The sequence below is a fragment of the Asparagus officinalis genome, unplaced genomic scaffold (genome assembly GCF_001876935.1).
Source record: "Asparagus officinalis unplaced genomic scaffold, Aspof.V1 AsparagusV1_Un647, whole genome shotgun sequence".
NCBI lineage: Eukaryota > Viridiplantae > Streptophyta > Magnoliopsida > Asparagales > Asparagaceae > Asparagus > Asparagus officinalis.
Genome location: NW_017972908.1, coordinates 31,572 through 43,230, shown reverse-complemented (window position 1 = coordinate 43,230; position 11,659 = coordinate 31,572).

Here is an 11,659-nt window from a genome sequence, read left to right as displayed (position 1 = left end):
AAACATTTTCATACATATATTGGTTATCATTTTCCCGTATTAAAAGTATGGGTATCGTATGAATACTTCCATCCAAAGTATTTGCCTACTTTATTTTTCTCTCAAACGAGATTAACTCAAGTCAGCTAAATTGTCACTTTCATGTAGAAAAGCCATAAAGGAAAAAATTCAACCTCTTTCATAGAAACATAGCTAGATACATCAGTCTGCCATTAAAAAGAGAGAAATATGTTTAACGTCTATCGATATTATCTAATTAGTCAAAACTGATAAATTAGTCTGAACATACACATGTTTGTTTATCTTCAATTGTCACCGATTAGAATTTAGAGTTAGACTATAAGTTTTGAGGAAGATAATTAAACACGGCATGTTAATGACAGGTACATTGCAGGGTAATCTTCTGCATCTTCCCTAACTTCATATTCATCAATCAATACCTCTAACTTTGTGTAGACATGATGATATTTGCATTCTTATGTTTGCATTATATAACACGCACACGCGCAGGCACGTGCATATGCACGCGCACCCGCATGCGAGCATGCGCGCATGTGACCACCTGCCTGCCCGCCTACACATGCGCGTGTGCACACACATTTCATAAAGGGCGCCAAAAAACACTTTGGAACCACAAAGGTTGGATGTAGGGATGAAAGACAGCACCGCAAAATAATACGCAATGCGATGATATTGTGCACCTGTTATTGATCGTGTTGGCCATGCATTTTAGAATTTCATGATCATGCAAACTATAGACATGCGGGCTAATATATGAATACAAAACCAATGAAACTCTAGATCCAGATCTTAAGGATATTAGCTAAAGTGAGGGGGGACTTTCAAGCACTTCACTAACATGTTGATTTATATTCAAATATTTTCTCAGAATATTCACTGTAACTTCTCTGATTAGGTAACCTTATTATCCAAAAGTGTAAACTAATTTTTCAAGTGCGTGCCATGTCGAGAGACCCAGTTATCTGATCTTATTCCGATATCATGTCAACCACTTCACCGATTCAATTAGGCTAATGGATTATAAAGTATAAATTCTGGGTGAGTACTATATAAAGTCCAGGTTAATTCTGACTGAGGCTTCTTAAGCCCAATGTTCCCTTCAAAAACAAAACCCACCCAAATTACTTATCTCATTCCGATTCATATGCCCCTGCTTTTCTTCAGAAATTATTGCGATTTGCAAGATTAGCCAAAACTGCATCTGTAAATAGCCTGAATGCTGAATTGAGAGGGCTCCTTTGTTTTTTGTTGGGTGTGTGGTGTCGTGGGGGGGGGGGGGACGGCGTGATGGAGAGGAGATTTTCTCGAAAATGCTCAGACACATATTTGCTAGGCAGAACGTTCTTTAAATCATGTCCACCAGAAACCATCTAACAATAGGATAGCCAACCCAAACCCATACATTGTCAACTATATAATAGATGTTATACATTTTCGCTCACAAATCAAAATCTTCGGAAACAGTAGCCTCGAGCATAACCCCACCCGATTCTTCGATATCGGGTCCTATCCAATAACCACACACGACAACTTCATGTACATCGGATATTAGATTTAACAAACTTGACACTTTGGCACAAATAAGTCTTGTAGGGATCTGCAAATCACTACCATGTCCTGAGACCGTCGGCAGTTTTAAGATTGTGCCAGCTTTTGCATTGGAAGAATTCAACACATGCAGCTTTATAGGTAAATATGTTGGTCCAGTATATCTGAAGGACAACAAGTAAATAGCAGCAAAAGGGTTGGATTAACGACCTGTACTAAAAGTTGATCTCGGGAGAAATCTAATTCTGGCATGAAGTTTAGCTGATATGAACCTATCATTAAGAAATAGAGTTGACCAATAACAAAAAAATCATTACTCAAATTAGGTACATGACCATGCTTCACAATCGAGATAAGATTCATGAGAAATGGCAGGAAAAAATAGCTACTAGGCACTTGTTAACTTCGTTATTTGAGTAGCACTATAACTTCCTCTTCTTAAAATGACAACGATGTCTTAACACTACAGGCATCCAAAGTATCTAATATGTATCAGATAATACGAATTGGGATTCTAACATTTTAGATATTCTGAATATCCCATGAATGACTTGTCTTCAAGATCGAGGTTCCACGTTCTCAATATTATAATATATATATATATATATATAGTATATATCATATAACAAGTTGCAGCTCTTGCCAGCAGTTTTAAGTGTATCATGCCTTACAAGACAGTTATTTTTCTCTTGTTTCTTCAAAAATGAAAAGGTACAGGACCTTGAGGTTTCTCAGGCCTTATTATAAATTCATTAAAATACATACTCCATATAACAACAAAATTTATGTGACACGCAATACAGTTGTCCGAGAAATAAAATTCACAGTAATCCACTGTTCTGATCTTAAATCCCCAAGCAACTCAGGCTAAATTTAAGGTCTTTGGAGTAACAATTTGATGTTTTAAGTAGTTCTTCTACAATTTCCCTTCCCCGCCTCTACACCCCAATTTGGAAGGGAACAAGAAATGGTCATTAGAGTTGGAATTTTCACCTACTTTAACGTCATCTTCTTCCATTATCCCCTTCAAATATCTCCGAAACAGGGTTAAATGTTAACTTCCCTTCCCTTACCTCCCGACCCAAAGGTGTATACATGCCCAAACTTGATGTGAAGAACAAAAAGGATTAGGGTCTTTGTAGAATCTAGATAGTTAGACTTTTAAGTAAATTTTGGCACAGATAACTAAGGTGAATTTTTTCAGGCCTCACTTTTTTTCTTGTCCCCAAATCACCCTCTCAAACAATTCTTTTTTTCCATTTTGAATAGCCTAGGACTGAAAAATAAAATTACCTCTGGCTAAACAAATTGGAAAATAACATCTTACAAAAAATTGCTGTTTTTAGAAGCAAAGGTATTTCTTTCGTATCAGATAAATTATATTTTTCACACGATGGGGTTATATAAAATGAAAATTGGTTGACAAGACTATTGGAAGAAAACAGGGAAAGGAAACAGGGCTTCAAAAGTGTCGTAATAACTAATTGCAAAGGACTATGCAAAAGATAGGTCCAAAACTTCAGACAACTAAAGAACTACATCTGAAAAGTAAACAAAACATAGCCTTCTGTTCAAAATACTGCAACAGAAAATAAGCAAGGCCCAACTTCAAAAAAACATTCCAAGAACTTAAAGAGGCACTTTTTGATATAGTTAAGATCCAGTAACCACAAGGAAGAGGGAGAATATTATAAGTCTGATTCTGAAAAATGTAAAACAAAATTCCATGAAGCTGACGCTAGCTGGAACCATGGAATTCATGAAGGTTTACGAAGCAAACATGCTGTCCCTTCAAAGCTGACACTAGTTATATCACAGAGTAACAAACTTTAAGGAATGTTACCTAATGCCAGAGAGAGTTGCCTCTAAGAATGCATACTTCATTCAACACCACATACCATTTGGTTTTTAAATTCTAGGAATCCCGTATCCAAGATATGGCTCATTGCAATTGACAAATTTCCATCTGGACATGCTAATTTTTCTAAGGTGATTGGAATTTTCTTATCAAAATAAGTGTATTTGCAATTGCTCAAATAAAAAGTTGGTGACAACCTCTGCTTGGTTACTGCCACTAACACTAACAACATTTCACAAATTAACAAAGAAGCATTTTCGCAAAGGGGTAAAGACATCCAGAAGGTAGGAGGAACTGAAATTCAATAAATGCTGGCGTTCGAATAAAATAAATCAAACCACATGAGTTTGGACAGCAATTCCATGACCCTGATTTCAGAAATTCGAAAATCTCATTTCGTTCCAAGTTCTAACAGACCAGATCATGATGCTTTCAATTCGTCTGATAATTAGATTTCCAAGGTTTCTGACTTAACAATATCATGTACACATTTTCACATGGGTACGTAAACAATTGACACACGATTATGCTGCACCAAGAATCTAGAAAGAAAAAAGTAACTTTGAGCCAGAGCAAAGTTTGTTAAATATAATCAAGTCCTTATTAATCCAAGCACAAATTACACTAGTAGAGTCAAGCAAATTTGAACATGCCTGGCTCAGCTAAGTCATCTCAAAACAACTTCAAGCTTAGCTCAAGCTCCCTGAGGAATAAATAAAAAGGATAAGCTAAGTTTTGCGCAGCACATTTCACTGTCAAGTACCAAGAATCCACAGAAACAGTCAAACAAACTAATGGGTGGTAACATATGTACAAAGGAAATGTCCTATACATTCACATTCCGTCCCATTAAATAAGCATCAACATACTCAGCTGTCCAAGTAATTAACCATGCCCTAGATCCCAGAACACATCTACCCTTTGAGACAGTAAATTCCCCAACTTGATGATATTTTCCTTTTGTCGATGATTATTGATAATACAGTCCAACATCATGTTATAATCACTCAAAGTACATTTCAGATGGGCAACGTTTTATGGAAATAATGATTTAGGCTCAACAGATTTCTCAACTTCCCACAGAAATGCAACAACAAGAAGAAGACCCACATTAGTATGGTAACTGCATGATTTTATTCCACTACATGAGAATGGTGTTCATAAGTCATACAGCAAAGTTGACCATTCCTTTTCCTTTATTAAACTCTTGTATTCAAACAAAAGAGTCAAGCCCACCATGGACACAAGACAATATACCCGGATTCATGTTACCTCCAAAAGGCATTAGTCAAAGCTAATCAAATTAAAGAAACCAATTACATTATTGGAATTAGGAAACACTTAAACCTTTGTTCTGTTACAAGGTTAGCAAATATTTGTTCCACAAATGACCAGCGTAAATAGGAAGTGAAGAGGAGGGAGTAGAGGAACAACATGGATATACTTTGAAGGACGTATAAATATGGTATCCAATATGTATCTCATAATTGATCCAAAAATGTTGGATACTCCTTTAGATGTATCCTAAAATTGTGCCATGTCCTAGACACGTTGAAGACATTTGTAAAAGTTGAGACTAAAAACTTAAATTTTGAATATACAAATGGTAGATTCACAATTCTATTCACTTTTATATGGATTACAATTACAAATATATAATAGCTTCTCAAAAAATACAAAGTATTTATATAACTGACTGAAACGTGCATGTATATGTCTATTATTGTTATATCCATGATGCATTGCTCCTAAATATACAGTGTTGTATTGTTATTGATCATATGTATGAATATATTTGGGGTTTCATTATACAAGATATCAAATTAGCCCTAGTTTGATATTAGACCTTTTAATCTTGATATATTGAAACTAAGATTGGGGTCTAATTTCAAATAGCAGTGACGTAACTTCAAATAACTCAAATGATTTAGGGTGTAATTTTAGAATATTAAGTTTTGAGTGTAATATCAAGTTAGGGTCAATTTGGAGTCTTATAGCAAAACAAACTCATAAAATACATATAATTTTGAAGTGTTCACAATGTACTTGTGTCATAATTTCTTAGTGCATCATTGTGTTCATATGGTACTGTGCCCATATCCTATATCTGTCTCATACTTCATAGATGTGGTATTTCTCTCTGGTCAAACAACTAGAGTATGTAACTCATGTAAGTTTTTCTTAGCTAAATGAAAAGAAAGGTTAAAGACTCAGAAATTGAGAAGACTGAGCATGGGAAGGCATGCTCACTTTATCCCCAACTACAGCAGGTCTTGTCAATCTGCAACATTATTGATTAAGAACAAGTAAAAGTGTGTCATCTAGGCTATAAAATAACATATAAACTCTATAGCAGTATAAACTACTGCAGCATTACAATAACATATAAACTCTAGAGTGGCATAATTCCCAATTTGTGTTCACTTGTCTCATCCAACAAACAATCAAATTGCTATTTCTTTCCCAACAAAAACGAGATGTCAATCAAATATCAATCCCCTACAAAATTTGTTGACTCCAATGATCTCAAGGACCAGCTTATGCAGGAAAACTTTGAAGCCACATAATAAATGGATTTTGGGAACCATCTTAAACCTTTAATGCACTGATCAAAGCCCTTAATAAGCCCCAAGAAATTGAAGCATCAGCTTTATATCTTCTCATCTCCAAAAAGTCTAATTCATGACTTTTTGTTGTTGACCATACCACACACTATCAACTTTCCCCGAGAAAAGACAAGGCATATCATTAAGCACAGGCACGCGGTCAGAGATCACATTTTCTCCCCACTGCTTGGAAGCTCACGGTTTCATGTTCTATTTCACTGATGGGGTTTCTTTTCACCTTTCCCTCGGGATACTACGTCGCTATCGGTTATCCAGGAGTATTTAGCCTTGTAAGGTGGTCCTTGCTGATTCACATGGGATTCCACGTGCCCCATGCTACTCGGTCAGAGCGTAAGCTAGCGATGCTTTCAGCTAGTTCAATTGAATCAAAGCAATACTTTTTTTAGTTGAATGGAGAAGCAATTTATCAATGAAAAAAGGTTGAACAACACTTACATAGCTCATAGTTTCACCCACTTAGCACCTATATACCCTCACTTGTTTTTCATAGCATTTATATACCTTAAGTTGTTTAACATTGGCACGTTGCTACCCGCTATTATGAAAATGTGAGAATTTTCACCTAAATGTTCATCTACGATACTTACAGGCTAACTATAGAGCTGTTTAAGTATGACTATTTTGTTAAATGTACTATTGAACCTACCAAAATTTTATTTTAAACTTATCTTAATTCTACTTTAAATTAGATTTGGGATCGGTTTAATGATAAATTTAACAAAATATTAATGGTTAGATAGCTCTATAATTACCTCGTAAGTATCATAAAGGAACACTCATTCACGTTTGCATGATAGAAGGTAGCAACATATCAATTTTAAACAACCTAGGGGCTAGGGTATATAAATGCTACTAAAAACAAGTGAGAATGTATAAGTGCTAAGTGGGTGAAACTATGAGGTATTCCAGTTTTCCCGCTCACTAAAAATATACAACATAATACAAAGCCATGTCTCAAATATTTGGGGCAGCTACATGAATCCATTTGTTTAATTCATTTTTGTTAAGATTGATCTCATCGATTACATTGAACAAAGTACTTGGTTTTCTCCATCTAAATTTGCTTAGATTCATCTATACTACTCATGGTCCATTAACCAATTTTTGAAAGTGCTAGGCGCTTCTAGGTGCTGGACCAGGCGCTTAGTGGCCAGGCCCCTAGCTGAGCGCTTAAGGGGCATGTAGGCATTTTTAGCACCAAGAGAGGACTGAGTCTTTCCAAATATTGAAAATGCTATTATCAAAATCTACCAAAGATGGCCTCAGATATAGGGTTTTGATTTGATCCATTTTGACTTGGCCCATTCTCTTTGAATATGTAAACCTTAACCTCTTTCCACTGGACTACAGTACCAAGTTAGTCTCGACCTAATTCTCTTGAAACTTCACGAAAAATTAACAAGAATTCCCAACTAAACTAAAGAAATATAACCACTCAATATATATTGCAATAAAAATTCTTTAGAAATTAGTGTTGAACACCAACCACGACTCAACTGGGAATTACAAGGCTAAACTAACAAAAGCTAACACTCTATAAAGCTAAACATCTGCTCCAATAACTGCACAGTAGCATCCAGATATAAGAATTCTTTAAAAAAATATATGCATTTGGGCCAATTGGGTACAAGGAGGAAGCTGGGTTTTTTTTTTTATTTACCTCTTTGGGTGCTCTTGTGAAGAAAGGGAAGGAGAAGAGGGTGCAGGCTCCACAAGCCATTGATGAGGGTCCGAGAAGCTTGCAGGGGTCGAAAGTGATGGAGGAGATGATGAGGATGAAGATGAAGGAGAAGGGAAGCCACTCTATTTGAGTTTTGGCGACGATGGAGGGTTTTGGGTCACGAGTGGTCGGGTCAGGTGCCATCGCTTCCTGGGCCGGAACCCGGATTCGGCCCTAAGCTTTTAAATTTTTAATAAAATTCCTTGGGGTTAGAGGTCATCTCAAATTTATCCCAGTTTCAAGGAAGATGACAGAATATTAAAATCCAAGACCATTAAGTAGGGAGCAAGCCTATCCTAGCCATTCTAGCTAAGGGTGTTAACGGAGTGGATACTGTTTGGATATGACACTTATCATATACATATCTGTTTTCTATAAACGGATACGGATACAGATACAGATTATCTTCGGTAAGAAAAAAAACATTAACCATATCTGACTCATCGGAAACGGATTGAGAATCGGATCGGATACGATCACGGATATGGAACAGATATTCGACAAATGGATATGAATCGGATATGAATTAGTATACTTATGTATAAATTACAACCAAATGGGTAAATGTATGTGGTTGTAAGCTTCTCCTTGCATAAATGTATGTGATCGCAAATGATAAAAATATAATACAACAATCGCATAAACATGCAATATCATCAATAGTACCTAGATTTGATATAAAGTATATAAGTAGTTGGTATAACCAACAAAGCAAAGCATCAAAAGAGCAATTTAGAAAAATCTTATAGTCACATATAACATATTGACAATGAAATTAAAACTAGAGTTTTGATTCGACCTTATGGAACAAATGGCGGATCTAACGGCGAGATCTGACGGCGTTCAGCGAAGATGAGGTTGGCGAAGACGAGGCAAAGACGACGGGATCTGACGACGGCGAGAGACGAGGCGAAGACAAGACGAGAGATCCAACGATGTACGGTGAAGACGAGGCCGGGTGCGGTGAAGACGAGGGCGTGGGTGGCGGCAAGATCTGACGGCGTTGCAGCGAAGATGAGGTGGGCGAAGACGAGGCGAAGACGATGGGATCTGACGAAAGCAGAAGCCGAGGCGAAGACGAGGCGAGAGATCCGACGACATTATGCGGCGAAGATGAGGCGGGCGAAGACGACGGGGTGGCAGCAAGATCTAATGGCGTGCGGTAAAGACGAGGTGGGCGGTGGGTCGCGTTGTAGAAATTGAGGAATGGAGTCAGTAAAGCTAGGGGTTTTTACCTAGATATTTGGGTTTTGGATTGGTTAACGGTTACGGATTTGGATATATAAATGAATCTGAATCTTTATGTTAATTGAATTGTGGATATCCGTATCCGCAACCGAACCCTACACTCATATCCGTATCTGAATCTATATCCGAAAAAAAATCCGAAACTGGATCCGTATCTAAAATCGTATCCGCCCGGTTTTAAAAATAGCTTACCATATCCGCATCCGTTCGAATATGGATGCAGATTGGTTCGGATTAAACCGAACCGTTTGGCACCCTTAATCCTAACCGAAGTGTGGTGGATATAAGCTTGATTTAAGAATAAAAATTTTGTGATAAAATGAATTAAATTTGTGATGAAAATTTTAATAGTTTGAGTTAGGATATATTGCAATAATTTGTGATGAAAAATGGGCATTATTAGAAACAATAATTAGTATTAACACACGGAGTTATAACTTTGAGTTCAAAATTTATGATGAAAACATTGAATAAAGAGTATTCATGGTGGAAGAATTACAGTGAGAAATAGAGAATGGTCATCAAATCGAAAATTGTGGAATTAGAATGCTACTGATTCGAAGTGTTCCAAGATCTTTGTTGCCATAAGTTCACTATCAAATGCCCTATTAAATGACAAACCAGAAGTATAATTCATAACTCAAATGTTGCTCTCTCTTAACAGGCCATGGCTAGGATCTTGTTTTTTTTATCATTGCATTTTTGCTCTCTTACTAATTATTTGAGCGTAGGTTACAGGTTTATAAGAAGGATTTGGATCCTCTTCACTATAAAAAAATAGTGGAGAGACCACTATTTTTAATCTCAAGCGTTGATTATTTAGTAAGCGGTTATGAAACAATCTAAATCTAACACTTACCATACCCCCGTGTATTGCCCTCATTCCTAATTTGCACTAAAAGAAAAAATCATAACCATCAACTAGATAATCAATGACTGTAATTATGTAGTGGCCTCTCCACTATTTTTTTTGTAGTGGAGAGGATCTGAATCCCTTATTGACAGTCCATAGAACTGCTCCTTGGTTTGGAAAACTATCCATATCAAAGAGTTTCTTATAAGGATTCAGATCCTCTCCACTACAAAAAAATAGTGGAGAGACCACTACATAATTATAGTCATTGATTATCTAGTTGATGGTTATGATTTTTTCTTTTAGTGCAAATTAGGAATGAGGGCAATACACGGGGGGTATGGTAAGTGTTAGATTTAGATTGTATCATAACCGCTTACTAAATAATCAACGCTTGAGATTAAAAGTAGTGGTCTCTCCACTATTTTTTTATAGTGGAGAGGATCCAAATCCTTCTTGGATTCAGATCCTCTCCACTACAAAAAAAATAGTGGAGAGACCACTACATAATTATAGTCATTGATTATCTAGTTGATGGTTATGATTTTTTCTTTTAGTACAAATTAGGAATGAGGGCAATACACGGGGGTATGGTAAGTGTTAGATTTAGATTGTATCATAACCGCTTACTAAATAATCAACGCTTGAGATTAAAAGTAGTGGTCTCTCCACTATTTTTTGTAGTGGAGATGATCCAAATCCGTCAATAAGTGAGGTTGTGCTCGTGTGGGCATAACGATTCCTCCCACTATCTACTTCTCCCACTCATCCATAACGGGAAGGACCAACCTCTATCAAGTTGCAATAGCCAAAGTTTGAGTCAAGTTCGTATAAATAGGGGTATCCAAAAAGCCCGCCGGCCCGGGCCCGACCCGGAGCCCGGCCCAGAAACCCGGGCTAAGTCCGGGCTCCGGGCCATATATGTATATATATAATATATGTATATATAATATATTTCTATATATGTATAATATGTGTGTATATATATACTCTCTCTTAGTATATAAGTATACTCTCTCTTATATAAGTATATATATGTATAAGTATATATAAGTATACTTTCACTTATATAAGTATATATAAGAATACTCTCTCTTATATATGTATAATGTATGTATGTATATATATACTCTTTCTTATAGTATATATGTATATATAAGTATACTCTCTCTTATATATAAGTATACTTTCTCTTATATAAGTATATATATAATAATACTCTCTCTTATATATGTATAATGTATGTATGTATGTATATATATACTCTTTCTTATAGTATATATGTATATATAAGTATACTCTCTCTTATATATGTATACTCTCTTATATAAGTATATATAGGTATACACTCTCTTATATATGTATAATATATATATGTGTGTGTGTATATATATATACTCTCTCTCTTAGTATATATGTATATATAAGTATACTCTCTCTTATATATGTATACTCCCTCTTATATATGTATACTCCCTCTTATATAAGTATACTCTCTTTTATATATGTATAATATGTGCGTGTGTGTATACTCTCTCTCTCTTAGTATATATGTATATATAAGTATACTCTCTCTTATATAAGTATATATAAGTATACACTCTCTTATATATGTATAATATATGTGTGCATATATATATATATACTCTCTCTCTCTCTTAGTATATATGTATATATAAGTATACTCTCTCTTATATATGTATACTCCCTATTATATAAGTATACTCTCTCTTATATATGTATAATATGTGTGTGTGTGTGTACTCTCTCTCTTAGTATATATA